The sequence below is a fragment of the Mauremys reevesii genome, linkage group 2 (genome assembly GCF_016161935.1).
Source record: "Mauremys reevesii isolate NIE-2019 linkage group 2, ASM1616193v1, whole genome shotgun sequence".
NCBI classification, from domain to species: Eukaryota; Metazoa; Chordata; order Testudines; family Geoemydidae; genus Mauremys; species Mauremys reevesii.
This window is the reverse complement of record NC_052624.1, coordinates 41,102,760-41,123,367: the sequence shown is the minus strand read 5'-3', so window position 1 is coordinate 41,123,367 and position 20,608 is coordinate 41,102,760. Positions and strand designations below refer to the sequence as shown.

The 20,608-nt window shown below is 41.6% G+C and overlaps 1 long non-coding RNA gene across 2 annotated transcripts in view; it reads right to left on the bottom strand.

Moving 5' to 3' along the window:
- Positions 1–1,996: 1,996 nt before the first annotated feature.
- LOC120397035 overlaps positions 1,997–20,608 on the bottom strand; it is a 65,803-nt gene continuing 47,191 nt past the window's right edge. The window contains exons 2-4 of one of the 2 annotated variants that reach the window (XR_005593631.1): positions 4,053–4,216; positions 3,725–3,925; positions 1,997–3,602 (exon numbers count right to left, since the gene is read on the bottom strand). This is a non-coding gene — a long non-coding RNA (uncharacterized LOC120397035). Of the gene's footprint in view, positions 3,603–3,724; positions 4,217–20,608 lie in introns of both variants that reach the window. The other variant, XR_005593630.1, reaches the window with a different exon arrangement.

Below are 20,608 nucleotides of genomic sequence, written 5' to 3'. Positions count from 1 at the left end.
GAAGATGGAAATATAGCCTGGAATCCTAAAATGGATAATGAGCCATGAAAACTGAGGTAAATCAGTGGTGTACTGATTCAGTGCAAATGAGTACAGGCATCTTCTGACCCATGTCTAGCAGTACTGTACACAGTTCTTGATTTCTACTTATGTGTGTCTGTCTATGCTATATATGGAATATGTAATTTGTATATCTATAATATGCAACCCCATAAAGTCGATACATGTATTTTCATCTTCGTCTCTTGCTCTGTGTTAAAGATAATTGGCCAAATTCTGACTTTATTGGATTGTATGGATATACATGAAAGCAGCTTTGGCTCAGTATATCTTTAATACTGAGTAAAAGCTGTGGATAAAGACACAGCATAACTGTCTAAACATTGCACTGCATCCGACAAAGTGGGTATTCACCCACGAAAGCTCATGATCCAATATGTCTGTTAGTCTATAAGGTGCCACAGGACTCTTTGCTGCTTTTACAGATCCAGACTAACACGGCTACCGCTCTGATACCTGTCTAAACATTATATATTGACAAAGCTGCACCTGTGTCCTCAACCCCCAAAAGTTTAAAGAACACAGAACAATTTGTCTTAATGCCACAATGTATTCTGTTACATCTCATTTTCTAGCTCTGCTCTTTGGAAACTAGTTCGGTGCCTGATTATCTTTTCATTCATCCCAGTAAATCAGGATCACTGCAGTCAGTGGAGTTACCTTGGTGGAAGACTGAAGTAAGCGAGAAAAGATTTGAGCCTAGCATATTTTTCAGAAACAAATGTATCTATATCTGAGTATTACACAGAATATGCTAGTTTTAGGATCACTGCAGAGTGACAAAGGAATCAGGGTTCATAAGAGGTGGAACTTCAAGTGAATTATGATTTAAGGCCCCTTCCTCACTCAGATGAAACTAGCCTTCCACTGTGCACCATTTCATATATTGTTTATTCTTAAGGGATTTTTAAATTAATGACAAGAATTCTTGTGAAAAAAGTGTCTGCTTTACACCTGTAATAGGATTTGCCTGCAATAGCAGCTCTGTCAGTTTCATGTAGGTGACAGGCTGACAAATGGAGAGATTACTTCTGTTCCTTCTTTCATTTGCAGAGACATAAATCTGAAAAATGTGGATTTTTTTTGTATTTCTTTGTCATCTTTTAAGATTTTAAAGGAAGAAATTAATTCACCACCGAGAGTAACCAAGATGGCAGAGGGGGCAGGATTTCAAAGTGTAAATGAAGGTGTAGATTGGTGCATCTGGCTGTCACACATGAATTGACAGCCTTTTGGTCAAATCAGTGTGGTGCTTTGTTGAACTTGACAATTTATTCTGATTCATATAGTATAGTGAGTGGATATGATGAAAAAAACCCTAAAAGGATGTTTTTATATTGTCATTGAGAAAAGGCATGTTGTTGGTACAGTTGGTAAAGAAAACAAACCATTTAACCTTTGCTCATTTTAAATCAATGTCAGTTTTCATATTTATACAATTACAACCTTTGCACTAGCAGTGTCAGGTGTTATCAGTTACACCGAGTGTTTGTATAACCTCATTTAACTGAAGGCACATTTATACTCTCCTTTATTTTAAGGTGTGCACACAGCTATCCCATTGATAATAAACTTCACAATAAAATATATACATTGTGAATAGCTAGAGCCAAAACCTTACCATTTCTCAATGGCAATATAATTACCAGCCATATTAGGTGTCTAATGGAATTTCAATAGTAATTGGGCTCTACCTACTCATGTTGCTGGTAGGGTCGGGGGCTTTTCTCTGGAGGTGCTTCAGACCACATTGTTCTATGGATGATGTTTTATCTAGAGCAGTGGTTTTCATATCACAGTTGTCCAGTTGCATGGAGTTCTCTTATGGGGCTTGAGATATGACTGTCCTGATGCAGTGGTCGTCCCAAGAGAAACAAGCTGTTACTTTTAACAAAAATCTTGGACTTGCACATCTTTATGCTCGGACAGACACAGTCAGTGGGGTTAAATCTGTATTTGGGCTGGTAGTTAACAAAAAGCCCAATGAAAATATCACAATGAAACACACTGCAAAATATCTTCAGGAATCAGTTATGTTAGTATAACTAGACTTCTCAAACCTGGTGACAGACTTTGAATGCCAGATCTCTCCCTGAGCCTTAAATAACTTGGCTCAGATTTTTATTTTATTTGGCTATTTTCATGACTGTGTAAACCAGTTCTTAATGGTAAAGTAGTCATTTGCTTTATAGTTATATTTAAAGAACAGAGGTGCATATTTCTTTTTCTAAAGCATGTAGTTAGAATTACATAATAAGAAGGCATTTTTAAAAGTCATCCATCAGTGTATTAAAGGTCATGTTATAATACAAGATTTATATTGTCTGGTTAGTTTGGGATGTCCTTTTTATTCTTAGTCTAAAAATGAAAGCCAGGTTGTATAGCAGTGTGAAGGTCCTGGTCTTTAGCTGTCTGATAACTTCTCCATCACTGGAGGCCCTCCTTGTCCCCAGCAACTGTAGGGGGCACTGGTGAGTATGGACGGGCTGTCGGGCCCTCTGGAAAGCCATGTATCTTAACTCTCAGAAAGGAGCATCTGGATGTAGCAAGACTGACTCCTCCTATCTTCTCTCTGGGAGTAGCAATGTCAAGATCAGGAATTCCTTCATACCACCCCCAAAAAGGTAATAGCACCTTATCTTTGCCTTGCCCTCCTATTCTGTACATTGAAGGTAAACATCTCCTATGCAGAGGGCCAGCTCAAGACTTATGTGCTACTTAAGTCCTCCCTTTTTTTTTTTGAGGGCTTACAAGCTGTTTAAGTGGTGCATAATTCTTGCACTGGTCCTCTGCCCAGGGGTAAACAAAAATAAGTTACTAAAAGAATTATCTGTAACAGCAACATCCTATTGAGAGCACAATGCCTTGCTTGACACTTCCCCCTAGTTACGCTCAACATCCCCCGTGCAGACCCAGTGAGATGGAAGAGGAGCTGAGTGATTTTTATGTTGCTCCTTGCCAGCATGTCAGCCCACTAAGGAAGATGCAGAGAACTATCCTGTCTCACATGTTCCACTGTTTGGCATGCTTCTTCCCCACAGAGGATGCTAGCAGCATTTCCACCTCAGAAAGGAGGAGGGGGACAAAACTGCAAACAACATATAATCGTTCTAAGTGCTTTCATTTTTTTTTAACATTCCAGAGACTGGAAGTTTTTTCTCTTCTTCAAAAATTCATTCTGTATGATCTGACTGAGCCAGCCAAGGGAAAAACGGAAGAGAAAAACTTTTGATGATAAGTGCAATAGACCAAAGATCAGTGACACAAGACAGATTCAAACAGACTGAAAAAGGGAAAATTGCAAAGACAAAGTTATCGCCGCAGTCACTTCCAACTCCAGCCATGCAAGTCCCATGTAAAGAAAACCATTGTCCCCTGAGGTGGGCCAATCACAGAGTCTCATTCAAAGTTGATGATCTTGATGGATCTCTTACACTGACGGTCCTCTCCAAGGTGTCCCACGTTCTTCCTAGGCAAGGTAATGTCCACAATGGATTGACCTTGTCAAGGGCAGGCTGTTTTTTCAACAGTGTACCTTTATGCTAATAAAATGTTGGTAAATAAATATATTAATCAGACTTACTGTACATAGTTACAGTTTTTGCTTTATTTTGTACCCTTGCCCCTTAGTATGACCAACAAAGGCATACACACTGTATCTCACCTCATAGCATGGCTGGTATGAAATCATACTGAGAGTCAGCGGCGCAGTGGCACATTTGGTTGTTTTGAAAAATCTTACTGAAAGCTCTTCCATCAATTCTGGTCTGTTCTGAGAAATTTCACATCATTGTCTGTGGTGTTAGAAATCTTGCACTTGTGCCTCTTGTCCAAGGAGTTAATGAATATACTGAAAAGAATAATTCTAAGACCAGAAAAATCTGTTTATCATGAACTGGGCAGTTATCAGTTTTCTTATTTATTTGACTGTGATCACTTTCTCATTATGATTGCTTTCATCTCACAAATGAGAGTGTCTGGGAGAGCTTTACCTGAAATGTTTGAATCCCTAGTTCCTAAAGCCAGTTCTCAATCTGCAGGTGGTTAGACATCTCTAAGGTACTATCAGCAGGCCTAGTCATAAATCATGGAGCCTTGCTGTTTACCACAATGACTGATCTCCAAAACCAGGATCAATGCAGTTCATTTCTGAAAGCTGAAAACAAGTATATATAAGAGAAAGTGTCAAGAAAGACCGTATTAAAAAGGTCAAACCTTAATTTGCCTTGGTTCCCAGAAATATTCCTTACAGCTGCCTGATAAAAATAATTTCATAGTCTATGAGGACTGCGTTATATAGGGTGACCAGACAGCAAATGTGAAAAATCGGGATGGGGGTGGAGGGTAATAGGAGCCTATATAAGAAAAAGTCCCAAAAATCAGGACTGTCCCTATAAAATTGGGACATCTGGTCACCCTAGCATTATACCAATCATAATGTTAAGCCATTTAAAGATAGTTACCTGCTCATTTTTATTCTAAAAAAGTCTTTTTTTTTTAACTGTGCCGACATTCCTTTTAGCAAACAAAAGCAAACACCTTGTAACTTAGGTGACTTAAATTTAGCTTCCTATTGTACTTTTAGGTTCATTCCTGGCTTGCCACAAACGCATGGCTGCACTGCCCCAGGAGTTGTAACTCAGAAAGTTCCCCCGCAGCTCTACAGAGGGAATAATCTGTGACAGATCTATACCCAGGGCAGCATGCATTCCCTTGCATACCAGGGCAGGTGCACCGGCTGGTGCATTGGAGGAAGGAAGGGTAATGCCACCCTGGCCCTGACTCATGCTGTCTCCTCCCACTCACCTGCACAAAGGGGAGAGACATAGCAGCTCTATAGCGTCTGCTTCCCCTCCCATGCTTCTATCTGTGATGAAAAGTGCAAAAAAAGGCCTTTTGTACCCTCCTTACACCTCCGCACTAGCTGAGCCACAATTTGGCCCTTAGTGAATACACTGTGCAGCTGCTACATTGAAGGACGATATCGTTATATGTTTTATAAAAGATTTGCAATAAATGCCATGAATTATATTTGCTCTTTTTGGATTTGATTCTGATCTAAGTTACATTGGTGGAAGTCAGAAGTAACTCTAAAGAAGTCAAATGACTTACACAGCTTTAAACCTTGTGTCGGTGACATCAGAATCAGGCCCTTTCTTTTTTGCCACACTGAAATTTGAGGGGTTTATCAGTACAGCATGTGGGAGAAATCTTAGGAAATGGAGCATCAGAGCCTCCTCTTTTACAACACTCACTAATAATACATTAATGTGACACTGTTGACATTGCAGCATTACTCTGGATTTTCACTGGAGCATGAGAGGAGGAAATCAGACCCCTTGTTTTTAATCTGAAGTAGGATAAAAGTTCTGACAGGTTTTACAACCTCAGATCAGAACCCCTGGTGAGAGGTATGAGCTCATCATTATTCAAAGTACCAATGTTGGACAAAGTTCATGGGCCCCAGACATGCCGATTTCCAGGATCTCAAACTTTAGCAAACAACAAAACTTTCAGGAATAAACATGTGGACTGATTTTCTAGTTAATTTAATTTATTTTAATTAGCTTTACTTAATTATCCATACAGCTGTTCAGTACCTTTAACATAGCTCAGGGGACTATTTAAACTGTTTATGTCTAAATGTCATGTTTTAGCACAATGTACAGCAGAATATTCATCTTTTTGGGAGATGAGGGGATTGGAAGGGTCTTCCAGGATCCTCACTTTATATTGTACCCAACATACTCACAAGAGACCCTCCTCCTGTGAATGGAGGGGAATATGTCTTGCTGCTAAGCCCACCAATGCAGCATCTTCAGTAAGCCAGGGGAATTTCAAAGAGCAACGTGGTGTGTGTGCTGTCTGTAGTGGCTCCCAGTCTGGCCAACCTAGGCAGTGCCGGTGCAAGGATATTTCGCGCCCTAAGCGAAACTTCCACCTTACGCCCACCCTCCGGCCCAGGGAGCCAGGGCCATCCCTAGCTATTTTGGTGCCCTACGCAGCCCCCACACGGAGCGGCTGTGTGGGGTCTCAGGCCTTCATGGGGGGAAGAGGGGGCCCAGACCTCCATGAGGGGGGCTGTGTGGGGCCCCACCCCAGGCCTCGGGGGCGGGGGCTGGGCTGGGCTGGTCCTGCAGGAAGTGGAGTGACCTGGCCCCAGCCTGCTCCACTCCCCTGGCTCCCAGCCGCAAGTGCAGGGAGGCGGTTTCCCCCTCCCCCCAAACCTGAGAGCCAGGGAAGTGAAGCAGGCTGGGGCCAGGTCACTCCACTTCCTGCAGGACGTAGCCAGCCTCCTCTCCCTCCCCTTCCCCACGGAGGCCTGGGACCCCAGACTGCTCTGCTGCCCTGGCTCCCAGGCTTGGAGGGAGGGGGAACCGCCCCCCCAGCACTCGCCAGTGGCGTGGCTGGGAGCCAGAGGAGTGGACCCAGCTGGGCCAGGTCGCTCCACTTACCAGTGAGTGCAGGGTTGGGCCTGGCTGCAGTCTTCAGGGGAGTGGGGGCGGGGCTGGGGCAGAGTGGGGGTGGAGCAGGGGTGGGAAGAGGCAGGGTTGGGGCGGATCACGGGCGGAGGCCATGGGGAAGAGCTGGGGAGCCCCCCGTGTGGAAGCTCCCTGCCCTCCCTTCCACAGCTCCCAGCCCTGCGGCACCCGCAGCAGCTCCCCGCCCCAGCTCACCTCTGCTCTGTCTTCTCCCCGAGCACGCCGGCACCGCTCCACTTCTCCCGCCTCCCAGGCTTGTGGCGCCAATCAGATGTTTGGCGTGGCAAGTCTGGGAGGGGAGGAGAATTAGAGCGGAGGAGCGGTTCCCCTGCACCCCACCCTCCCCCCCATTACTTGCTGCGGGCAGCCCTCCCCGTGCCCTCCTGCCCCAGCTCACCTCCACTCCACCGCCTCCCCTGAGCACGCTTTTTGGCGCCCCCAACCACTTGGTGCCCTAGGCAGCTGCCTAGTTCGCCTAGTGGTTGCACCGGCCCTGAACTTAGGGAACATAAAGATAAGACTAAGTCTGAACCTAGGGATCATAAAGATAAGACTAAAACTTAGCTTCCCCATGTTGCGCTGCCTTTAGACCGCTTAGATCCAGAGGTGTCCTTAATTCCTCATTGTAGTTAGGATGTGGACAGGTTTATGGAACAAAATCCTAAAGTACAAATCTATTAAGGAGATCGTCAAATGACTGTCTTTAAAATAAAGATTCTCATAAGATCATTTTTCAGCCTGTTCACAAAGTATTCTCCTGCCCCTAAAATTTGTTAATAAGCACTCTGTCTAAATCATCTAAGTGAAAACCGCAGCACGATTTCAGCTGGTAAAGCACCTAGGCACATAAACAATCACCTGGACATTTCCACTAGGCTTGTATTGTTTATTAAAAGTAGGTAATGATGATATCTGAGATAGGAATTTTAATCTTTTCTATCAAACAGGGCTGTCAGAGGTCACCTTCACTGTGCATTCAGAGGCTCACATGTATATGCACACACATTGCATTTGTTTGGTAACAGTTAATTCTAATTCTCTCTCCCCCTTTTTAATGGCATCTTAGATCTAATGCATTTACCTATTCATTTTGTCATACTTTTGCAAACAAGATATGGATGGTACGAGAACATCTTGGGGATAATTACTCTTCAACTAATTTGAGGAGTAATGATGATATTCTAGTTTTTATGGTGCAAATGTTTTATTAATATGTTCTTTCCTTTGATATTTTTCCTGATGTCTAATAGCTTCCCAGGTTTACTTTTTGAACAATTCCTATGCTGTACATCTTGTACCCCAAAAGAAAGCATTTATGATAATACTCTAAAGGCCAGATGCTGCCCTTTGGAGGACAAAAGTACTTAAGATGAAAACTTTAGCAGAATTGTGTGCACTAGTAGTGCAGGAAAATGTCTAGCAGATTGTGCCCTTTCACAAACCCAGATTTCAAAGTATGGGTTCTGTCTAATCATGACTTGTATCACCATAGTATCCAAGCATCTTACTCATTCTACGAGTAAAGACAATAGGGTCCTGGGTATCTTTGTCCTACCTCACCAGTTTGTGACTTTTTGATTGATCAGTCAATTGTAGATTGTGTTTTGTTTTGTTGTGGGTTTTGTGGTAGTTCAGAAACACATACCATAGTGATAGACACTGTACAAGAACTTAAGTAGAATAGAATTGTAATCTCTCCTGGAAATGAGTTCCACAGTTATGGACCAGCTGCTGAGAATTCTTGTAGGACTTGTAGGTAAGGACCGAAGGTCAGATTTCCAAAGATATTTAGGTGTCTAAAGATGCAAACAGATACCTGCTGAGATTTACTGACGCTCCTGTGTGAGTTAGGTTTCTATTGACCTTGATAGGAGTTAGGCAGCCAACTTGCTTAGAACCTTTTGGAAATTCCACTAGACATCTATCTGCATCTTTAGGTACCTAAATACCTTTGAAAATCTGTCCCCGAAAAACCTTAACCTTGGCATCCAATGGGGAAACAGTTGCTGGGTGGTAGATTTAGCTATCTTAGGCCCGAATATGGCTCCCATTACTATAATATCAGAGTGCCACACAACCGCCTGGTGAGGTAAGAAAGTACTATTTTACAGAAGGAGAAATGAGGCACAGAGAGGCTAAGCAACATGTCCAAAGTCACATGATCTCTTGTACACCAGCAAAGAAGAACATGGAACTGAATTGGAAGTTCAAATGTCCTGCAATGTTCCTGTTATGTGGATGGGCAGACTTCTGAGGAGACAGGTACCATATTATTGACCCTGTGTTCATTGCGCAACTCTTGATGTTCAGAGGTGCCAGCTTTATGTGGGTGATAGTATTCTCCATGAAGTAGACTAATCTTTTCTCACAGAGATAGATACTGAGCTCTGGAGTCAAATAAGGCATTCTCAGCTGACAAAGTGATTCACAATACAGAAAAGTTCAGTGTAGTGTAGTGTAGTTGTTGTTATGATGAAAGAAAAGTAAGATTTATTGGCCTCTTCCATGGCTGATATGCAGATTTGTAAAAATTCCTTGCATCAAAACCTACCTGTGAGTGCTCATGTTTCTCATAATTGATGCTGGAGTTGTTCTTCCAGCTTCTTCTCTTGTAGGTTGTCAGAGAACTGCAATGGACTTTCTCTGTCTGGAGGTGGTGGGAGTTCCGATTTCAGCCTGAAGGAGGTGATGTTCTGTCCCCCATAAAAGATAATTCTCACATTCCTCATACCCATGCCCAGTCTGAAGATTAGATCCAATGATGTGATTGGTTGAATATAAGTAGAACTGGAGATTACCTGCAAGACTCCTATGGTGGAAAGTGTAGATAGATTTTGGGCCATTGTGTCAGTGTAATTATCAGTGTTAGGGTTGAAACCTTTCAAGAGGATAAATCTTGGGGATTTCATCATTATGAGAGACAATGCTGCTTTCAGCTTCTTTGGAAAATATTTACTGCATGGAGCAAGATGCTTTGAGTTAGTCTAGTCTCTGAACTTGCAGATTGAATGACACTTTCAGATTTATTTATTTTAAAGGAACATCTGTCATTTGAGGCTGGATGGGAGTCAGCCACAGGAAGGGTACAGAGATCCCCATCTCAGAAGCATATTGGTAATGTTCAGACAATAGGTAGACCCTCTACATTGGAAGAGCTGTAAAAGTGTTCTCTGCTCATCCAAAGTGCTTTGTTCTGACTTTGAAGTGCATATTGGGCTCTTAGTGATTATCTAAATTATCCTCCACTGGCAACAGCTTTGTCTGTATAGTGTCTAAGAGCAAAGGCTCTATTACTTGAAAATGGCACCAATAAAGTGGAGTAAATTGAAAGATTTTTTTAAAAGAATGAATCTTCAGACTCTCAGAAAAGTTCCTTGCTGTCTGAGGAAGGCCAGATGTCATTTTCCTCCTCATCTGACAATGAATAAATTGTTGGAAGATGAGTACTAATCAAGAAGTTGTTTCACTAGAATTTGTTCACAGGCCCTCAAGTTAAAAGGAATCCAGATTTGAATAAATACAGTGTTTTGTGTTTTAGTACTTGTCAGATCTTCAGCCCTGCTTCACTGTACAAGAACTTAAGTAGAATAGAATTGTAATCTCTCCTGGAAGTGAGTTCCACAGTTATGGACCAGCTGCTGAGAATCCTTGTAGGACTTGTAGATAAGGACCAAAGGTCAGATTTCCAAAGATATTTAGATGTCTAAAGATGCAAATAGGTACCTGCTGAGATTTATAGATGCTCCTGTGTGAGTTAGGTGACCAATTTCTATTGATCTTGATAGTAGTTAAGCAGCTAACTTGCTTAGAACCTTTTGGAAATTCCACTAGACATCTACTGCATCTTTAGGTACCTAAATACCTTTGAAAATCTGTCCCCGAAAAACCTTAACCTTGGCATCCAATAGGGAGCCAGTTGCTGGGTGGTAGTTTTAGCTATCTTAGTCCCGTATATGTCTCCCATTACTGTAGTATCAGAGTGCTGCATAACCTCCTGGTGAGGTAAGAAAGTACTATTTTACAGATGGATAAATGAGGCACAGAGAGGCTAAGCGACATGTCCAAAGTCACACAGAAGTCTGTGGTGGAGCAGGAACTTGAACTCACGTCTCTGAAGTCCTCAGCCAGAGCCCTAACCATGTTTCCTCTCAAGTTTAATAAGTTTGTGATGCTAGCGGCATCAAGCAACGGCTTCTTAAGTAGTAGTCAGACTAATGCATATTTCGAAGTGAGTGGTAAATCATCCCCTTCAAATCAAGTGATGATCTCTTATACATCAGCAAAGTAGAGCATGGAACTGAACTAGAAGTTCAAATGTCCTGCAATGTTCCTGTTATGTGAATGGGCAGACTTCTGAGGAGACAGGTACCATATTATTGGCCCTGTGTTCAGTGTGTGACTCTTGATGTTCAGAGGTGCCAGCTTTATGTGAGTGATAGTATTCTCCATGAAGTAGACTAATCTTTTCTCCCAGAGATAGATACTGAGCTCTGGAATCAAATAAGGCATTCTCAGCTGACAAAGTGATTCGCAATACAGAAAAGTTCAGTGGGGGGTAGTGTAGTTTTTATGATGGAAGAAAAGTAGGATTTATTGATCTTCAGTCCTGCTTCAGTGTCTCCACGGTCTGTATAATGTGGGATATACTAAAGTGAGAAGCCCAAAATACTAGAGGGAACTTGTTTCCATTAAGAACAACCTACTATCATAAGAACATAAGAACAGACATACTGGGTTAGACCAGGGTTTCTCAAACAGGGGTCGCCACTTGTGTAGGGAAAGCCCCTGGCAGGCTGGGCCGATGTGTTTACCTGCCTCGTCCGCAGGTCCGGCTGATTGCGGCTCCCACCAGCCGCGGATCGCTGCTCCGGGCCAATTACCAGCTTCTGGCAAACAGAGGCTAGGGACAACTCTAATAGCCATTGATGGACCTATCTTCCATGAATTTATCTAGTTATTTTTTGAACCCTGTTATAGTCTTGGCCTTCACAAAATTGTTAGGTAAAGAGTTCCACAGGTTGACTGTGCATTATGTGAAGAAATACTTCCTTGTGCCTATTAATTTCATTTGGTGACCCTTGTTCTTGTGTTATGATAAGGGATAAATAACACTTTCCTATTCACTTGCTCCACACCAGTCATGATTCTATAGACCTCTATCATATCCCCCCTTAGTTGTCTCTTTTCCAAGCTGAAAAGTCCCAGTCTTATTAATCTCTCCTCATATGGAAGCTGTTCCAAACCCCTAATTATGTTTGTTCCCTCTTCTGTACTTTTTCCAATTCCAATATATCTTTTTTGAGATGGGGTGACCAGATCTGCATGCAGTATTCAGGATGTGGGCATACCATGGATTTATATATATATATATCAATCCACCAATTTACATTTGTGGCATCAGCATTTCCACTACTTAGAGCTAGTTTTGACAAGTGGTGAGTTGAGACATCTGTCTCATCCTTCCTCACCCTGTTTGTCTCTTTATGCCACAGGTGGGATCCTGTCTGACATCTAGATTGTAAGTTCTCTGGGGGCAGTTCCAATGGCCATTGATGTCATTTGGAGCCTTTCCATTTACTACAGTGGGTGCTGGATCAGGCTCTCACAGAGGGACATCTTTTGTGTCATTTGTCTGTACAGTGTCTAAGACAAGGGGCTGTGGGCTTTGTCTGAGGTACTACCAAAATAGAAATAATAATCAGTAGTATATGAAGCAGGGTTTTGGCAGAGGATTGTCAAACTGGTAGTTATTCCAGTCAAAAATTCAATACACTGAGATACAAAAAAAAAATGTTCAAATCCTTTTACTGTATTGCTTTTGAGCATACAGTATAAAGTGATCTGCTTAGTAACAATAAAATAAACACATTTAAAAACATTTTTTAAAACCACAAACAAAAACGAGAGAGAAATTCTAGATCTAGTCCACATATACCCAACAACTGCTTCCTTTTAATGGGCTTTACAAAATCTTTCGGGCAAACACAATTCGAACTAAATAATGCTGATTGTATGTCTTCTCAAGAAGTAGTAGTTGAAAGGAATCAGCTGATACATGAAATGAATGGTGCCCTATCAAAGCAAATGGTGATAAATAGAAACACCTTGCTGTTGCTTACACTCACACTAATGTGAGCTGGTCAGTATAATTTATAATTATTTTTTACCTTTTGCACACTGGTGCTTTGTACTAACTCTAATATTAGAGTGATAAATTAGGAAGCGGCAGATTGTGTAATCAGCAGGTGGGCAGCAATACATCAAAAATCCCAAATGAATTTAAACTGCTACCAATTTTTTTCCTTTTGGTGTTCTCTGTTAAGGCAGAAAAAAATATTTGGTCTGAAGTTGCAATCCAAACTATATAAATATCTTTTCTATAAAGGTCTTATATAATAGACCTCCATTTTGTGATATGGACATACGTAGACACTGATCCTGGAAACACTTATGCAAGCAACATTACACAAGTAGTGTCACTAACCTCAACAGGACTGCTCACAAAAGTAAAGTTATCAGATGTGTAAATGTTTGGAAGATTAGGGGCACGATCTGTAGGCACAATCACTATGATTGTGTGCATAGTTATAATAGTTGCACATGTAAGTGACTAGTTGTCTCTGGTATCATAGAATCATAGAACTGGAAGGGACCTTGAGAGGTCATCTAGTCCAGTCCCCTGCACTCAAGGCAGGACTAAGTATTGTAAGTATTACTGCATGTGCAGTTACATGTTTACAGATCTGAAATTTTTGGAAAGCTAACTGAAGCCAATGGAAAAACTCCCATTGATTTTGATGAGTTTTGGATCAGGCTCTTAATTCCTCCTATTTTAAAGATACATTTTGGGCTTTTAAAAAAACAAAAGAAACAAAACTGTGAATTCACCAATACAGGTAAAGAAAGAGGTTGTTTGGCACCTGCTGTTGGGAAGAAACTGCATCTCAGTGCTAACTAGAGCTGGGTGGAAAATGGTTTTCCCATCTCATGAACTTTTTTGAGATTCTGTGGAAAAAATCCATTTCAGATTGGGATGAAAAGCAAAATTTTGAAATGATTTGCAAACCAAAAATTTAAAAAAGTCAATCGAGGTAAATCAAAACATTTCAGTTTGATGATTTTGAAAAGTTTCATTTCAATTTTCACCTTTTTATTTTAAAAAAAGTTGCACTATGAGCAGCTTAAACTTCTAAATGAAAAATTTCAAACTGGAAAACCCACAATTTTTTATTTGTAAAATATCAAAACTTTTATTTTCAAAATTTGTTGAGCTGAGGAATTTGTCAAAACTGACCCGCTTCCCAACTGGCATTTTTTGATGAAGAAAAGCTTCATCAAAAAATTCCCCAACCAGCTCTACTGCTAAACTCTGAATGTAGTCCCTGCAAGTAGCATGATCATGGTTCAGGCAACATTTGCCCTGATTCTCCAGTTTACTCGCCTGGTGCTCTGCTAATTAATGACTTGGAAAAAAAATAAAATGCACAAAAACAAAAATGGGGAATAATTGGGTAGGAGTACTACTGATTAAAAGGATCTGGGTGTGATAGTGGCTCATAAATTGAATATGAGTCTACAATGGGATGCAGTTGCATAAAAGGCTAACATTCTGGGCTGTATTAACAGGGGTGTCGTATGTAAGACATGGGAGATAATTGTCCCACTCTACTCAGCACCGGTGAGCCCTCAGATGGACTATTGTGTCCAGTTCTGGGTGTCAGGTTTTGCTGCGTTACTACTCTCTACATTTACTACTTGTCCTAAAGGACATGTATCTGTTAGATTTTTCCCTAGGATTTAGTAAACCACCATCATAAAACCAAGGCAAGGGAACAATCCTGAAAGGCACCAACCATCCAAAACTCCCCATGGATGTCAGCAGGAATTTAAGGTGCTTAGCACTGGCAAGAGAAATCGCTAGGTAAACCTTTGAGTGAAACCTTTGCCAGATGTAAGTTAGCCTCCTACATTTGTTCATACTTCAGGTGCTATTCTTTCTTTTCTTTTATGTCATCTATCTTAATGACTGAAAATAGGTTATTGTGTGTATTTACAAATTACACGTTATTTACTGTGGGCTTCCTATTAATAATGAACCGTAAACTAATTAAAATGTTCTCTATGTGCACTTTGGCTCTCATGCTGCTGAGTAAGCATCTGCGGTTACATACTGAGAAGATTGGTATAAGTGCAGGACCTTATTGCCAAGCACTGCAATATATTTCCCCCCCACTGGCAACAAGCAGCCTTTTCTTGCATTTAAGTTACTTGATAGCAGGCTTGTTATTTCAAATTGATGGAAAAGGAAAGGGGCCCCAAAAGACACCAGATGAAAGCAGCTACAAGTCCTGTATTAAAAAAAAATCCTGAACACAAAGATTTACCAATTAAAAACAGCCACTTTATAGTTCACCCCTCACCATTTCCCAAATCCCCATTTATCACAGCAGAACTTGTTATCTACCTATGGCCCCCATTACTATAATATCTGAGCCCCTCACAGTCTTAATGAATTTATCTTCACAACATCCCTGGGAGATTGCCACCATTTTCTAGATGGGGATCTGAGGGACTAAGTGACTTGCCCAGGGTCATAAAGTCTGTACCAGAGGAGATAATTGAACTCAGGTTTTCCAGTTCCCAGACTAGCACCCTAATCGCTGGGCTGTCCTTAACATACTACATTCTAGTGGTCTCAACTGCAGGGCCCCTGTGATTGCTTATCAAATTTGTATTGCTAACAGGGAAAGATCAGGGTGGATGTTAAAAACAGGTTTCAGGGGGTACTTAGACGTCTAACTCCCTTAGACTTTCAATGGGACTTGTGTTCCTAGCTCACTTTGGTGCTTTTGAAATTCCCATCTGAGCACTAAAATTAGAAATTAACCTGAATAGACCAGTAACCTCAAATCACCCCAAGAAAGCAGCCGAATTAGGTTAGTGGATATTCAGATGTAGCATAAGCTTCTAAAGAGTGAGATCGAAGTTCTGGTTTTGTATCAGAAGTGTGATTCTTCATAAATTATTAGAAATGTCCCATTGCTATTTTGTTCCTATAATAATTATAACTCAGTTTAGAGGGCCTTGGGGTTGAGATTCAACTATGGGAAAACAGAGGTCATTCAAATCAGAGAACTCTTCAAACTTCATCAAGGCCCCTGAACCACATTTTACAAAAAATATTTGTGAAATCCTTGCTTGCCGAACTTCAGTGGTCCACATAGGTCTGCTTGTATTGAATGGGGCTAACACACAAGAGATGCGACAATGTATATAAACCACACCTTTCACAAGGACATTTGGTTATTTCAGAGATGTTCATCAAGGCCTGAAGATTCATAGATTCCAAGGCCAGAAGGAACCATTGTGATCAGCTAGTCTGATGTTCTGTATAATACAGGCCACAGAACGTCTCCAAAATAATTCCTAGAGCACATCTTTAGGAAAAACCTCTAGTCATGATTTTAAAATGGTCAGTGATGGAAAATCCACCACAACCATTGGTAAATTGTTCCAATGGTTAATTACCACCTCTCTGTTAAAAATTATACCTTATTTCCAGCCTGCATTCATCTGACTTTAACTTCCAGCCATTGGATCATGTTTTATCTTTGTCTGCTTCATAGAAGAATCCATTATCAAATATTTGTTCCCCATATAGGTACTTACAGAATATGATCAAGTTACCACTTAACCTTCTTTTTGTTAAGCTAAATAGATTGAGCTCCTTCAGTCAATCACTACAAGGCGTGTTTTTCAACCCTTTAATCATTTTTTGTGGTTTTTCTGTGAAACTTTTCCAGTTTATAAAATTCTTCTTGAATGTATGGACACCGGAACTGGACACAGTACTCCAGTAGTGATTGCACCAGTGCAAAATTCAGAGGTAAAATAACCTTTCAACTCCTATCTGAGATTCCCGTTTATGCATCCAAGGATCACATTAGCCTTTTTAGCCACAGCATTGCACTGAGACCTCATGTTCAGCTGATTATTCACCGCGACCCCCAGACCTTTTTCAGAGTCACTGCTTCCCAGGATAGAAAGAATAAAGTCATTTCTCTGTTCTTACCTAGGAAAATCTCTCACTGCAGAAAGTAGGAATTTTGACTGAGTAGAAATAAAGAAAGTTTATGGGATTTGCATTATTATTTAGCATTATTATTATTGGTATAAGAGTTCCTGATCAGGACCTCATTTTGCAAGATGTGTGCAGATTACCTAGTAAAGAGACCATACCTGCCTCAAAGGGTTTCTAATCAAGATAAAGACGAGATTCACCAGGAGGATGAAACAAATGGATAAAGGCAGGAGGACGAGAGAATGAGATAACAAGAGAAGCACATTTTTGCATAGAGTAGTTGTATGCACAATATAGTTTGCCACCTGCTTAGCTGCTTTCAACTGCATCAGTGGTCAGCATCTCAGAAGTGGTGAGTCTTATGGAGGGCTTGGAAAAAGAATATAGTAGTGGCTTTCTGAATGTGTTGAGGGATTTTGTGCCATAAAGCACAGGAGTGCTTGTGGGGAAAGTGGACTAATTGGCAGTTAAGGCTGGGAATCCTGGTGGAGTGAAGGTGTTAATCAATGATGCAATAAGTAATACATAGGATATAGCCAGTTTTCTTACATTTGCACAGACCCAGCTTTATTCTGGGAATATGTGATAATGTTCTCTCTGACTGGTAGTTTTCAGTTACAGAGATTGTAATTAGCTTCCTGATTTCCCAGGTACAGGGGTTGGGGTTTGTCACTAGAAATAAATGGAGATCTGGGCATTCGGGGACTGAAAACAAGACACTAACCTATTTACAGTATCAGAGGGTAGGTCTATACTGCAATGTAAGCCCAGGGTTAGTGGGACTTGAGTCAGCTGACCCAGGTTAGGAAACTTTGGGCTTGAGCATCTACCTTGTATTTTAACTCTATGTTAAGACTTTTTAAACTATGGTGATCAGATGTCCTGATAATATTGGGACTGTCTTGATATTAGGGGATTTGTCTTATATAGGCAACTATAACCCTCTGCCCCCCAAAAAACCAAAAGTGCCCCAATTTTTCATAATTGCTATCTGGTCACCCTGTTTCTAACCCATGTTCAAACCTAGGGCTCTGGCATCCATGCTGCAGTGCGCAGACCCGAGTCAAAGTAACCATATCCCAGAGTGCCTAGCTTCCCCTCCCCTCCCCCGCCATGTGGCCACTCTAGCCTTAGGACCATGGTGCATAGTCTGTGGGAAAACTTTACTTCCCACCCTGCACATTCCCAGGAAGCAGCTTGCTTTTGCAAAAGCCTTGAGCAGTTTGCTCTCCATTGCAAACCCAGGAGGCTCTCAGATAGTGTGCTTGTAGATTGGTGATCGGAAGAGAATGGGTTAACGGTGACCTGAGCTGCTGCCATTCTCACAATGGGGGGTGGTGAATTCCGTTTTCAATAGAGTACATTGCAGATTGTTGGCATAGAGAGGACTAAGGAAGTTGTCCCATAGAATTGTGGGATATTTCTGGATGATTTCCAGGACCCGAGTCAAGTGGGCCTGCATCTACACTACCAAGCAATAGTGCTCAGACTTTGGGTCCCAACTTAACTCAAGCTTGTACCCTCCAGCTCTGTAGAGTCCTGGGATCTTGCATCTGAGCCCCGTGTTAGCGCAATTGCAGTGTAGATACAAAGGGGCTTAGGCTTGACCCTCGACTGAAGCACAGGCACCGGCTTCCTCCAGGACCCAAGAGTGCTCAACCCCTCACTCCATCTCCACCCATCCCCTTTCCCCAAGTCCCCACTCCTGCCTCACCTCTTCCCCGCTCTTCTCTGCCCCGGGCCCTGTCCCCACCCCACCTTTTTCCACCACACTCCACCCTGCCTCTTCCCTGCCTCTTCCCTCCCCCAAGCACACCCCATTCCCTTCCCCCCAGCACCTCCTGCATGCTCAAAACAGCTGATCGTGGTGGGTGGGAGATGCTGGGAGGGAGGGGGAGGAGTTGATTGGCAGGGCTGCCAGCAGATGGGAGGCACTGGGGCAGAGGGGTGCTGGCTGCCAGTGGGTGCTAAGCACCCACAAATTTTCTTCCATGGATGCTCCATCCCTGGAGTATGGGCCTACATTGCTGTGCCTGTGAAGACATACCCTGAGAGAAATAGCATTGTCCACAAATAGAAGCAGGTATATTAATTGGACTTTTCTATCTCCAGCATTTTGATCATTCTTACAATTTGCCCTATGTAAATCTAGCTCTATTCACATGGCTCTCATTAGGATTTCATGTCTCATTTAAGAAAGCACACATGAAATGATTTTCTTTTTTCCAACTGCTCTGAAGGAGAGCAGAAGTTTGCATTCAATTAGTGCCAGAGTATTTGCTACTCAGAACTAAAGTGCTCTGTTTTGCTGAGTTGGGTCACCAGTAAAGGGGATGTAACATCCATCTTGTAACCAACTTGAGTCAGACCCTTTAATTAATGGCCCGGCATTCTGCTTTATCTTTTAATGGGATAAAATCTAATTGTGGTTCACATTAGACTGTCTAATGAATGTGACCATGAAGCAATTGATCAAAACTAATAGGGGAAATAATTGTCCATACGTTAAGTAAACCTCGTTTGTTTTGCATAGGCACTTTAAGGGAGCATTTCTAGTGTTACTCATGCATTACCCAGTCCAATGGAAAGTTACCCAATTACTTTGGTGTGGTTCAAAGAAGGGGACTTTAATGAACATATCCTAACTTCCTAGCACCCGGCATGTCGCTAACTCATCTTCCATTTAACATGGTGTTAAAAAGGAAAGTAAAAGTGATTCATTCTGCTGTTTTGATCATTTCTTGAATTTTTCTAGCAAATTTAATTTTAATCTAATTTTTAAATCACTTTTTTTCAGTGGTGTTCCCAGGTTTCACTGTCTGCAAAAAAACAGCTTTCACCTATGGAAGTTTTCCTTCTTCTTATTGAAAACAAAAAACTGTCTCCTAATGAAGTGGAGCTGGAGGCCAAAAGGAAAACTACTTTCTGCAATATGTTAGGCATGACTTGAATCTCACCCAGATAACTGTCAAGAGTACAGACTCCAGACGATGAGCCACACTATGGAGGAAGCTTAAGGCAGCCTGGATAAAATAATACCTCACAATTACAGATCACATAAAGGACCCAAAGCACTTTAGAAACTACAGCCCTGATTCTGCATTGTGACTTGCAGGGATAGACTGCTGCACAAATCCTGATGAAGGTTGTGGCCCACAGGTCAAATCCTGGAATTTCTGCTCGGGCGTTATTCAGACAAAACTCCCCTGGCCTGAGTAAGAACATAAGGCTATAGACCAGCATAAGGATTATACCATGTAGATGTATATGCTCCTGATACTCAGATTCAGGGCTCTGACACTTCGATGTATTCCGATTTCAAAATAGCAGGATGAGAGCAATAGCACAAAATGAAGGAAATTAATAAGGGAAAATTCTCCTCAATTCCTCAGGTTTTGTGACAACGCTACCTTTTTTTAAGAGTCGGACAAGCTTTTCAGGTGTAACATTTATGAGGACTAGTACAGAAAATTCAATTAAGGATAATGACAAAGAGTTCCTCAAATGATAGTGCTTTTGTGAAGCCTCATAGTGAGAACATGCCACCTCCTCAAGTTTAAGAAAGGAAAAGCTAAAGGGAAAACATAGTAGGAATTCAGAGTACTTACTGCCTGGAAAAAAGGCAGCAGACAGTTACAAAATGGCCACTTAGTGACTAAAGCTGACTTCTCCTGGCAGATAAAAAGGAACAGCCCTCAGAAAGGCATGCAGGGAAAAGATTCCCCAAAACAGTGCAACCCTGCAGTGGGGAAGATTAGCAGGGAGCAGGCAGGAACAAAGGAAAGTGCTCCTGGAAATGGGGTTGTATCACATTAATCATTGATTTTTTTTTAATTTCATGAAATTCCACAACAATGTTGCAATTTTAATGTAATTTTCATTGAGGAAAGCACAGCAGTGTTGCCCAGAAACGCAATTCAGTGTGCACAAATATCAAAAATAGCTACCATAATTTAAACCATTAGTTCAAATAATTGGTTACATC